Source organism: Pogona vitticeps, chromosome 8, assembly GCF_051106095.1.
Source record: "Pogona vitticeps strain Pit_001003342236 chromosome 8, PviZW2.1, whole genome shotgun sequence".
Taxonomy (NCBI): domain Eukaryota; kingdom Metazoa; phylum Chordata; class Lepidosauria; order Squamata; family Agamidae; genus Pogona; species Pogona vitticeps.
The window spans coordinates 25183778-25195015 of record NC_135790.1 but is presented as its reverse complement, the minus strand read 5'-3'; the positions used below and the strand labels follow the sequence as shown (position 1 = coordinate 25195015).

The 11238-nt window shown below is 41.9% G+C and overlaps 1 long non-coding RNA gene across 1 annotated transcript; it reads left to right on the top strand.

The window, feature by feature from the left end:
- The first annotated feature begins 2468 nt into the window (after positions 1–2468).
- On the top strand, positions 2469–10055 carry LOC144584147 (uncharacterized). The gene is made up of 2 exons (XR_013538228.1): positions 2469–2573; positions 5796–10055. It is a non-coding gene; the product is annotated as an uncharacterized LOC144584147 (long non-coding RNA).
- Positions 10056–11238: the final 1183 nt, after the last annotated feature.

The following is an 11238-nucleotide window of genomic DNA, read 5'->3' as shown; positions in this document are numbered from 1 at the left end:
CCTCCCTTTGAAATCATACAGGTCTTGATTTTATGTAGAAATGTCTTAATTTGCCCCAAAATTTGGTTGTTCCTGAAACTTGAGGTCCACTCTAGCCATCCAGTATTCCGACAGCTGGTCCTCACGAGAAGCACATCACACATTCAAATCATAGTATGACTAATGGCATTTCATTTTAATGTATCCCATGACGGATTAAAGCTTGTTGCGCCATCCAAACCCTATCACAAGAATGTCCCCAAAACCAAACCGTATGAATTAAACGGACTTCCCCCACACAGGTCCCGTTTCTACATAGGACTACCTGCTTTCTGCTCATCTCGAATGTGACAATCTTTATTGGAGCCTGAAGCCATGAAAGATCAATAGATAAGATATCCTGAGGCAAACGCTCCATCTATGCCCGGAGGAAAGCTCCCACACAGCCCCACAAAGTGTGAAATATTGGATTGTTTTCCATAGGAGAGCGAAATTACAAAGAAGCTAAGAAAGCAGCGTGTGCTTTTGACTTGGTAATAACTGTAGCAAATTTCCCCAAGAGATACAAACAAACACATGCTGGTGTGGAATATCAATGAGGCCTTTTTAGAGTGAGACACATTAAAATGCAAAACAGGAGATAATGAGACAGACCAGCAAGCTGCAGGTCCCAGATTTTCTGAAAGCCTTGAAGTAGATGGAAATGGAAAGACCAAATGGACCTTGTGAAGCTCTTGGGTGGATCATGTCCCTTTCCTGTTTTATGGAACGAGGAAGGAAAACAAAATTCTCTTGTCCCTCTCGCCGAGCGATGGAATTCTTCCCATGCAATTTCCCAGTTGTTTGTACTTCTGAGAGGGATGAATGCAAGGTTGATGTACATCCGAAGAGCATCAAACGCACCTTTAGGAAGAAGGTCATGTGACCCTATGGGCTGTATTGCTCAGCGATTTAGGTCTCTTGACTGTGGATTCAGAGGTTGGGTGTCCGATTCCCCATTGTACATCCTTGACAGGGGCTGGGCACGATGATCCATAGGGTCCCTTCCAGCAATTTATCGCGCCGTTTATCCCGTTTGACTTTTGCTGGTGTACATAAATAATACCATTCTGTCCATTACTTCTTGGCCAGAAGGGTATTGTATCTTCATTGTTGGCTCAATGCATTTCAGAACCTAGCAGTTCTTCTTCAAGGAAATCTAAAACAGGTCGTGGCGCAGTGGTTAAAACGCTGTACTGCAGCTAAAACTGTGCTCGCGACCTGGGGTTCAAATCCCAGGTAGCCGGCTCAAGGTTGACTCAGCCTTCCATCCTTCCGAGGTCGGTAAAATGAGTACCCAGCTTGCTGGGGGGGGGGGGCAAGCAATGTGTAGCCTGTATAATTAAAAATTGTAAACCTCCCGGAGAGTGCTTGTAGCGCTATGGGGCGGTATATAAGTCCAATAAATAAATAAATAAATAAATAAATATTATTATTGATTTGATATATACCCCGCCTATCTGGACCGATGGACCACTCTAGGCGGCTTCCAGTATAGAGATCACACCGGGCCTGAGCTTTTGTCTTAGAAGAACCCAGGGATAGTAAACAGCCTTCTTAGCCCTCATTATAAAATTGGTCAGCTGCAACTCCGGCTGTACCTGGTGCTCCCAGGCTGTGGGAGCACCAGGTACATCAAACAATGTTCTCCCCTCCTTGCTTCTCCTGGAATCCTTGTAGCAAAGAGTGATGGCAACAGAGAAGCACTTCAAGCCGGTGGTGATGCTCATATTTGCTTTCAAAGGGAAATTAAAACAGGGATTCACCGGAGGAAATTAGAGAGAGGGAACAGAAGAAAAGAAGCGCTTAGAGGGGAATGAAATATATACAAGTCTTCACTCCTAGCTAACAATGAAGTGAGCGTGCTCAATGCTGTGTGTGACTCCCTGTTGGGGGAGAAAACAACACAGCATTTCTCAGACTAAACTAATAATTCCTATCGGTATCAGAAGCTGGCATTCGTGGACTGTGGCTCTCCAGCTGTTCATTGGGTCCAGACACTCCCAGTAGGATTTGTTTTAGCAACACCTCTTGCTTTTAGGATTCGCCTGCTGGGGGGGGGGAAGGGGCGGGAAGGGGTGGCTGCTGGTGGCGAAGGGGACCCACAGCTGTAAATTAAAACCATGTGTCTGTTATTCAAGTGCATTGAAATTCAAAAGTCTTTGTGGTTTCTAGCAGAGAGGGAAAAGTTTTTTTTCTTCTTCCTTTCATTACAGTAAAGTGGGAGGAGGAGGGAAAAAAATAGCCCACCCATTCCAACTAATTTAAAAGAAGCGAAGCTTTTATGTTTACCCTTTCCTGTTTCACGTAGGAGGTCTTGAAATGAAGGTAAGAATGCCCGAGTTCTTTTATACTTTCCCAATAAAAATTCAGAGTGGTTGCTCTGGCTTAGGGGGTGGAGGAGGGGCACATGGCTGTTCTTCCCCCCCCCCCGCCCTCTGTGCAGCTGAAGGAAAGCTCAAAGCAAAAGAGCACACAATGAAGTACAATCCTTGAATCTGGTGGTAGAAATGTCTCCTCGATCCAAAGGAGGCATCTGTGGGTCCCTTAGCACGGTAAGGAGGGAGCTTGCATTCCTGCAGACCGGTCCCAAATACCTCTGGTGGTTTGTGTTGCTGAATAACCACGGCCAGGGTAACACAATAGGGTTAGCTGTGGTTAAGAAGTTGACTCTGGCAAACCTTTTCTCACAAATGTAGAGATGGTGCTTTCCAAGAGGAAGAACTGCTGGGGAATCAAATTATCTCCTGTCTTCTGTTAAGAAGATGTCCGCTCTTCATTCCCCAGGATATTTTGCTAACCGCAACAGCTTGGCATTAAAGATGCGCGCAAGACATTGAAACCTCTCTGGGGTGAAACAAAAATTATGATGTGTAATGAATGGGAAGGGGCTAGCTGACTTCCTCTATGGCTCAAGACCCTTTCCGGCTTCACACTTGGGAGGAAAGGGGGTGATATCACCCTCAATCCTCACCCTACCACCCCAGGTTCTTGCCTGTGTTATCTCCTTCCCAGGGTGAGGCTAGACAATATAGTGAACTCCTCATTAGGCACAAAGATGAAAAGACTGTTAATTTTAATAAAAATCTGCCTCAGTGGACATTGGGCATGCTAGCTAGCTTTGGTTTTGTCATGGATCCAATGGGGGATAGTGTGGCTTATTTTGCATGTCGGAGTTCCTTAGGCATGCAGTGCTGAAAGACATGCATGCCTGGAAGGATAATGATGTAAGATGAGGAAACATGCCTTTGTTTGCTGTCTGTCCCACACTCCTATTCCATCTGCAAAGATGAAGAGTTTTAGGACCTAATATCTCTCATCGGTTCTTGGGTGACACGTCAACAATGGGTAAAACATATGGTAGAATCAGGAGACCCTCCCAACATGAGAGTGGTCCCTTATGTGTGACCAGAAAAGGAGGGGTAACTCACCAGAAAGATGATGAAAGAGGACACTATTTTAATAGTTTTTTAAAAAATTTAATGAGTGATTATTAAATTAATTTAAGCTATCTAGCGCCTTTACATGGTGGCATACAAGTAGGTAAAACAACAACACTAGTCATTTTAAAGATCAGTGTCACTGTTGCTCATGATTAATTTTCTCCTGGTTTTGTAGTCATAAGACTGTTCTGCCTTAAACGATAGAGCCGTGGTGCATACACACACACACATACATGTTTGCACACACAAACATGCAGTGCAATAGAGGAAATGAAAATCTGGATGCTTGGTTAGACTCAGTCTATGATAGCAGAAGGTGGCGGTTTCCCTCAAAGCAACCTCACATTAATTCATTATTAATGTGCCCATGGGTACAGCCTCTAAGGGTCCACTCTGAAAGATCAGCCAAGGGTTGTATAATTAATCTGACTCCAACCAATTATTTGCAGAACCAAATTTTAAGTTTCATTCTGAGCAAAGTTTCAGACAGGAGAACACATCCTTATCCTTATCTGCTCCAATTGATTCCTCTAGAAGGCAAATACAGTAGGTTGGCTCCATGCTACCAAAAGACTTCACGCTATGGACATTTCCCCCCTTCACTGCCCCATAGGAAGAGGATAGCTCTCCTCCTCTTGGCAAATCAGAGCAGACAGAAAACTGCTTCTTTTTGAATTTCTCTGGCTGATATGTCATCTTGCAGTGTGTGATGGATCAGTCTGCTTATGACAAGTCAATGCAATTACTAGGTCAGGTCCGGCAGATTTTGAAAGAAATGTTTCTTGGTAGACCATATGAAAGAAGAGGGAGGGAGGGAGGGAAAGAAGGCCTAACGATTAAGTTCCTACTTTCTAATAATGATTCTAAGCATTCACCGTATCGCAAATATAAATTGCAAAATGGTTGCATCTATGCAGTAGTACAAAACCGTCTTCCACAATGGCCGAAATCCAGTAGTAAGTCACCACTAGAGTAGGCCTATTGAATCAATGGAATTTACCAAAGATTTGATTCGCCAAATCCTCACTAATTCAATGAGCCTCCTGCAGTTTTTACTGGTCTTTGACCGTAATAAAGTATACCTACCTACCTCCTGCAGTTGCAACTAACGACTGGATTTCAGCCAATGTTTATGATAATCAGAGTATCTCCAGCTTCCTAAAACCTGGCTTTCAAATGGATAAGTGAAAGGGAATTTGAAAGAGAATTTTGCAGTTTTTCTTCAAACAAAACATGAGGGAAAATGTAAAGTTTAGACTTCCAACTCTGTACTCATTTAAGTGAAAGTGAATCTTTCTAAACTCAGTGGAGTTTGCTGATGGGTAGACATACCTTGACTTGCTTTGTCTGTCTCTCAACATGTGCCACAGGGAATGAAACTCAAAACAAATGTAAGCCGCACACAGCAAGTGCGATTGCTCAGAAATGCCAAGGCATGGCCCAGCATTGCATCTCATGGGGATACCTGGTGTAGTACCTGGTGTAGTGTAGTGGGCAAAGTGATGGACTCAGGAGGACTGGGTTGGAATCCTCACCCAGCCATGGAAACTCATAGGGAGTTTGGAACTAGTAAAGGCATTTCTTAGATCTCTCACTATGGAAGTCCTATTAAGGTTTCTATGTGTTGATTCAGACTTGACAATACATAGTAACAGCATCTCCTGGCCTCAACTTTGAAGGCAACATCGGGCATCTATCTCCAACTTTGGAAGACTCTGTCTAGGTCTCCTGGATCTAGAATGGCCACCTTGTGAACAACACACTTCTATTCAAAACAGTTGATTTCTATGACCTGTTTAACACTATTCGGAGTGTACGTATGTGTATATACTTGGTCTATCTATCCATCTATCTATAGATATATGTAGAAGATCCTTCATGGAATCTATTATGCCTTCAGTTATGAGCAGGAAAGATTTCAGCTGGAAGTTGTAGAAAACTGGTCAGCCTGTATAGGCAACAATTAGCTGGGTGGGTCAGTGAGCTAACCCGGTAGAAGGACATCCTGTTTTCCTTCCCATCATTACAGTGGCCATTTTGGACAATAGTAGAATGTCAGCGCATCATAAGAAGTAGGCAATCTCTATATTTGACCCAGATGGATTTAATTCCAGTTTATTGTGTGAAACACTCAGCGTTCTGGGGCAATGGATTCTATATTCTCATACAGTCTTTTGTTATCATTTTCCAAATCTCCAGTCATGTGCTATGTTGACCTTGGGATGCATGCCGTTTGGGAGTGGTGGGGGTTGGACTTTGCCTCCCACTTCAGGAATTTGAAGGATAAATCCCTGGTGAGAAGCTATTAAAAACAATATCTTTTTCTTTATACAGTAGATGATTTCCTTCACCATCCAGGCGGCACACATGTTCTTGATCAACTGGATCAGAGTAAGATTTTTGTCAGAGAAACTCTGGCATTGCCGGTTTCTTGAGAAGATATGAAAGTATACCTACATCTCATGCATATCTCTACATCTGTAACATAATCTCCCTTCTGAATAAAGCAAATCTCACCACTAGCTGAAAATATTCTGCTTTGAATTCCATCAATCCTAGCTTCCTATGGTGTCACGGAATGTTCATAAGCATTCCAACTTAAATGTTTAATTCAAGGACTGTTGGAAATTAGTATATCTCCTGTGAATCAGACCTCAAAAGTCTCAGGGAAAGAAGATGCCACAACTTTCCTAGATATTTGACCATTAATATGGGTTAAATATAGCGTTGAGATGGATTTAGTCAATGGAGGAAGCCATACTCTCAAGTTTGTGACACCTGAGCAGAGCCATTAATAACAGGCACTAATTCATACTGCTGCCATACATTGAGAGTGACATGACAGCACATAACAACAGCAGCAGCAATAAACATAATGTTGGGAGCTACTCCTTCCCAAGGACTGCCAGAAGACCAGCAAGTGGGTTCTAGATCAAGGCAAGACCAAACTCTCTCTAAAAGCAAAAATAATGATACAATAATAATCTTAGAACAGCGGGGCTAGAAGGGATACCATGGACCATCAAGTCTAGCTTAGATGGGAATTGAAACTCCCCACTTCTGGCTCCACAGCCAAAAACCTAAACCGTTGAACTATCAAGCATGAAACTGAGGCTGTTGTACTTTGGACACATCGTGAGAAGACAAAACTCACTGGAAAAGGCAATGGTGCTGGGAAAATGTTTACTGGATTTTGGCAAGAAGAATGGAGGAGTCTGCTGTTATGCATTAGCCACAAGTGCTTTTCAGATCCTGTAACGACCGTATCCTGATCAGAAGATGCATGTTTGCTTGCTTCCAAGCCCTCCATTCAGAGCACATTATCATAGTCTCTCGAGACTGAATGATGCCTGTGATGATGATGAGCTATAGATGGATTCAGTAGGAAGAGAGAGACGGCAAGGAGAAATAGATTCCTGTATGTTCCTATTTTCCCTAAAGCATGGGAATGGAGGACATCGGAGACGGTTTCCCCTAAAGCAGGAGAGCCGATATGATCTGCAGCTGCTGACATTTGTCAGATTGGAGATCAATGAGACAAGTCTCTTGACTCTTCCTCTGGGATGCTGGACAGAGAAGGCCAGGACAAGAGGATTATCACCTAAGAACAGAGCCAAGCAATAAACATGCCAAGATTAGCTGTCGCCACCGCTCATTAGAGGAGCATGTTATGAAGGTGTGTCTGGCCTATATGGTGGAGCCATGTGCCTTGCTAACCAAGACCTGGGATGAGAAGCACCCTCGGGCCAGTCTGGCTGGGCTCACTTGCCAAAGTCACTTTGAGCTGCCAGCACCTGATGGAAGACTGCCATCCTGCTTTTTGTGAACCTGAGAAATGGGCAGTCTCTCTAGAGTGATATGCCCATAAGCTCGGATAGAGAGAGCCTTCCTAGAGACACATGGAAGTGGGGACTAGAGGTATCTTCGCCCCGTGTTGTTCCATGAAGTTCAATTCACCTGTTTCCTTTTTTAGTTTAATTTCTGCAAGTTTCAGAAGTCTGTTCATTTCATTGGCTCTCCATCAGTTGTGGCATCAAAACAGATAAAGTCTTATGTTTTAATTGTAGAGGCATCCCTGGACCTCCGAAATCTGTTAATTTTGGAAAAGTCTGGTCTGGTTATTGAAAGTACTAGCGACTAGAGTAGGGGAGAAGAAATAGCAGTATCTTATTCTTTGTTGGGCCCCCAAATACTGTTCAGTCCTAATAATTATTTTCCTCTCACTGCGTTCAGAACTGCCAGGGCACCACGATCTACTTTTGAGGTCCTTTTCTGAGACCTTCCTGCCCCAATAATACTCCTCAAGGAGCGCACCAGGGTTTAAAACAAAAGTGGGGAAATTCTGTCAGTCTGAGGCTGAAATTCAGTATCAGAGATGTTCCTGCATGCCACATTCCAATTATGGATGGAGCCAAATAAAGGAAAGAAAAGAAAGAATACCAGAATATTTTTAGCTTAAAATTCTTTTATGCCGGTAACTGATGAGTTTCATCTTTTAGAATAGGAGAAATGTGTTCAAAAGCTGTGAAAGCACGGAAACAATGGCGCCACAGAAAGGTTAGCATGGCCATCCGGGGTAGCCTTGAAGGACTGCTTTTGAACCTCCTCACCCTTTTTCAACTATGATGGCAAAACATAGGAGGATTGTTCATGAAATCCACACATCCTGGGCCCTGATCTCTTCAAATTTCAACCAAATCATGACTTATCTAGATCTTTTCAAAAGTTACAGCTAAAATGGTAATTGCTGTGATGGGGATCCAGACACACGCTAAATTCCAGACTGAATCATCCCCATCTGGACCAATTTGTATGATATGATGTAGAATGGCCAGATTACCATCAGAGAGAGGCAAAGCGAAACGAATTTACAAATCGATTGACGTCTGGAGCAGAAACAGGATCAGATGAGTGCCTTGCTTTAGTCTATTACCTTTGTTTGCTTTTAAAGCAAATCTAAAGGAAAATGAAATATGAGGTTTTATTTATTTATTTATTTATTTATTTATTTATTTATTTATTTATTTATTTATTTATTTATTTATTTATTTATATGTCATCTTTTTCTCTATAGAGGACCTAAGGCAGGTTCTTGCCTGATGACAGAAGACAAAGAGGGAGGGGGGGGCAAACCTGGTTTCTTGGGGCAGGGCATTCCATTCCATTTCAGTTTTGGAATGGAATATTTTAAAAGCAAGAAGCAAAAGCAAAGCGTGCTACTTATATACCACCCCATGGACCGATTCCTTAAAGGAAGCCACAGGCTTGAGTCTGGAAGAGCTGAGCCAGGGCGGCTGAGGACAGGGCATTTCGGCGATCACTCCTTTATAGCAGTGGTCCCCAACCTTGGACCTCCAGATGTTCATGGACTACTACTCCCAGAAATCCTGGCCAGCAGAGGTGGTGGTGAAGGCTTCTGGGAGTTGTAGTCCAGGAACATCTGGAGGCCCAAGGTTGGGGACCACTGTTTTATAGGATAGCCATCAGTTGGAGGTGACTTGAGTGTACATAACAACAACCAAGGTAATTAATTTGCAGAGCCCTGAATTTCGCTGTTTGACATTGAGAAGGCTTCCTTTCCAGTTTAGGGTCTCCAGCATCTCAACCTTTTCATGTACATCATTGGAAAACTTCAAAAAAAAAAAAGCCATTTTGTCTTTCTGATGCAAGGTGGAGCAAATTTATAGGTCAGTTTGGACGCAGGGCATAAATCGTATTGGATGGAGCCCGCATAGCTGGCAACAAAATAAGTAAGTAAGTAAGTAAGTAAGTAAGTAAGTAAGTAAGTAAGTAAGTAAGTAAGTAAGTAAGTAAGTAAGTAAGTAAGTAAGTAAGTAAGTAAATACATAAATACATAAATACATAAATACATAAATACACACACACATACACACACACACACACACACACATATTTAAAGAGACAGCTTGCCTTTATGTTCTACTTGGCCACTGTCTGCTGAATGTGTAAGAGAAAACAGATACAACTGTCAGGGGATGACTGAAAAGATTCACTTTACAGATGGGGAATAATGTAAACAGTCTCTCTCTCGCTCCATGGTGAGGGTGGCCCAGAAAAGGTTTGTCTGGAGAAAAGGGATTGAGTGTGACAAATTTGTTTGCAAACAGCCTGATAAAAGAACATTAGTTGGAGAAAGAGAAAGTGCTGATGGAAGAAATCCCAGGAATGAAAACAATGGAGCTAGAGATAACAAAAGTTAGGGTGGAGAAGGTTCAGCTAGTAAGGAACATTAGCTTCCCCACAGTCTGGTGTACATTAACGGATGGTCTCAACCTGGATCACATCAAACAATTTCACTTTATTATCACTCCCAAGCAAAGTTTTGCAAAATACGTTGGGGTCAAAAAAAGCACCATTAAAAATATATACATATATCAGAAGTGACAGATAAAGTGTTAGTAAACCTTAGTGGAGCTATTGAACATCGTTCGAGATAACTCACATTGTTAATTTAATGTTTCTCATAGACCCATGCCATAATAACTTTGCTCCTCTCTAATGCTGAATTCCTAATCATACCACAAAGCCACCCTGGAGAACCGAACCAGCAAAGGTCAGTCCATTAGGTCAAGAGAGGCATTGCCCTCTGCCTCCTTGTGAATCAGAAAGACGGCCACACTCTTAAGTGTGGTGGTATAGAATCTTCCTAAACCAACACCGAGAACTATTTTTCACCTTGTCAGCAAATTTGGGCAAATTTTTATTTTAAAAAGTCAAAGAAAATCCTCATATTTCTCTGCTCTTATCCCAGAAACAAGTTGCTGGAGCAGGAAATTTCAAATAGGGAGGAGTGAGTATACTCTACTTCTAAAAACTTTTCTGTTCTTCTGATTTGCTTTTAAATTGTTTTCATTCATTGGTAGTGGTTGTGCGATAATTAGTTTAACAGTGTTTTTATGTGGCCAATTACTTTCCTGTTAGCTGTTTCTTTTAAAAATAATTTGATAAGCCAGTTATAGATAGATAGATAGATAGATAGATAGATAGATAGATAGATAGATAGATAGATAGATAGATAGATAGATAGATAGATAGATAGATAGATAGATAGATAGATAGATAGATAGATAGATAGATAGATAGATAGATCTAGCCATTGGTTGTTATCCTGGTTCTTTCCCTTTCACTTTTGTAACAAACAACTCCATTTTTTGGTTCAAATGCTTTGTGAGACTTTGCCCTACATCCATTCTAACACTAATAAAATTATCACACTGGAACAGGATATTGTTAAAACAAACTGAATCACTGAAAGGATCTTTTGAAAAAGCTAGTCTCTTCTTTTATCTCTCTTCTTTTTTTCCAAATAGGCTGTTTATTATTTCTTGCAGGCCTCACATGATTGAGCTCCAAAACCTCAAAGATTTGCCGGAGTGTTTATTTTATACCTTGCTACACAATCCAAAAGAGTTGACATGAAATCATTTACATTCCCTTGATTTCTGCTGTAATGTTTTCATGTTTCAAGAAACCCACCAGCCTTACGGATGGCTTTGCTTTCCTTTCTTTTAGCAACACGGTCAAAAGGCAGCCAAATAGTGCTCTGTTCTTCACCTTCAGCTAAGACTGGAGTGTGAGAACATTGCTTTTTTTTGTGGTTAGAGATTCCAGGAATTGTCAACTGCCGCCTAAACACACCTCAAACACCGATAGCTTTGCCTGTGCAAGATCCTATGTTGTGATGCAGAAGAAGGTTCCAGGAGAAGCAAAAAAGCTGGTGTTAAGCTGACATCTGGTCACTGATTTGTATTCATTG